The sequence below is a fragment of the Mus pahari genome, chromosome 20, assembly GCF_900095145.1.
Source record: "Mus pahari chromosome 20, PAHARI_EIJ_v1.1, whole genome shotgun sequence".
Lineage (NCBI taxonomy): Eukaryota > Metazoa > Chordata > Mammalia > Rodentia > Muridae > Mus > Mus pahari.
In genome coordinates, this window is record NC_034609.1 from 12,695,450 (window position 1) to 12,696,813 (window position 1,364).

Below are 1,364 nucleotides of genomic sequence, written 5' to 3' on the forward strand. Positions count from 1 at the left end.
CCCCTGGCTTGCTCAGCGTGCTCTCTTATAGAACCCAAGACTACCAGCCCAGAGATAGCACCACCCACAAGGGGCCCTCCCCCCCCCTTGATCACTAATTGAGAAAATGCCTTACAGCTGGATATCATAGAGGCACTTCCCCAACTGAAGTTCCTTTCTCTGTGATAACTCCAGTTTGTGTCAAGTTGACACAAAACCAGCCAGTACAGTGGCCTATATGTTTATTAAATAAACTTATAATTTCATTTTTTTCCCTCAAGAAAGGATCTAACAGCGATCATTTCTACTGTACTCAGAAGTGGACTTGAGAGTGGAGAGAAGATGCTGCTCTTCCAGAAGACCTGGGTTCAGTTCCCAGCATCTACCCACATCCACCAGCTCACAGTACCTGTGACTCCAACTTCAGGGAGTCTCCCAGCGCTTTGGGTACCTGTGTTCATTTAGTGCGCATAGATACATGCAGTCACACACACACACATAAATTAAAACAACAACAACAAAAACCAACAAGTTGGACTCTTGGATGGTTTTTTTCCTGGAAGGTTTGTGTGTTTATCTTTGTGTGTGGTATGCTAGGGATGTAAACCCCCGTAGGGAACCTCGAAGTCAGCTCAAGACACCCCAAGACCAAATTCTCAGCACAAAGATTTAGTTGCTTAAGAGGTACAAAGGTCAGGGAATGAGAGACAAAGACAGGAGATAGAGGACACGGAGAAGGACGGGAACAAGGGAGAGGGGTGAGGGGATTTGTCCCAGGTGACAAAGGACTGCCTCTGGGTACAAAGGAGACAGACAGGGCCCGTAGGTAAAAGGAGAAAACTGTGTGTTAGGATGAGGTGTTTAATTTTGATTGTGCATGTTAAGGTGAGCCAAAGGGGGCTGGACTTCAATACTTTGATAGCTGGACCTTGGTAGGCAACCTCAGGAGGAGGAATTAGCCAACTAAGGGAATAGACCTTGGTGACTAGCTTTAGATATTTAATCTAACCTTTTTGTTTGTTTGTTTTGTTTTTTGTTTTTTGTTTTTAGCAAGGTAGAGGGAATGGGGAGAAGGACAGGGCCTGTTAGAGCCATGCTTTCCACCCTCAAGCTGGCCAGAGTCCCTTCACTGCCACTTTTTAGGTAGTGCTAAGCTACCCTTAGCCCTGTAGCTTAGCCTTGAATTCCAGTGTTGAGATGACAGGCTGATATTTTAGGACCCTGCAGTTTACAAGTGATAAGAAACTGAATTTGAGCTGAGCTTTAGGCTCACATGTTTAATCCAGTACTTGGGAGGCAGAGGCAGAGGCAGAGGCAGAGGCAGAGGCAGAGGCAGAGGCAGAGGCAGAGGCAGAGGCAGAGGCAGAGGCAGAGGCAGAGGCAGA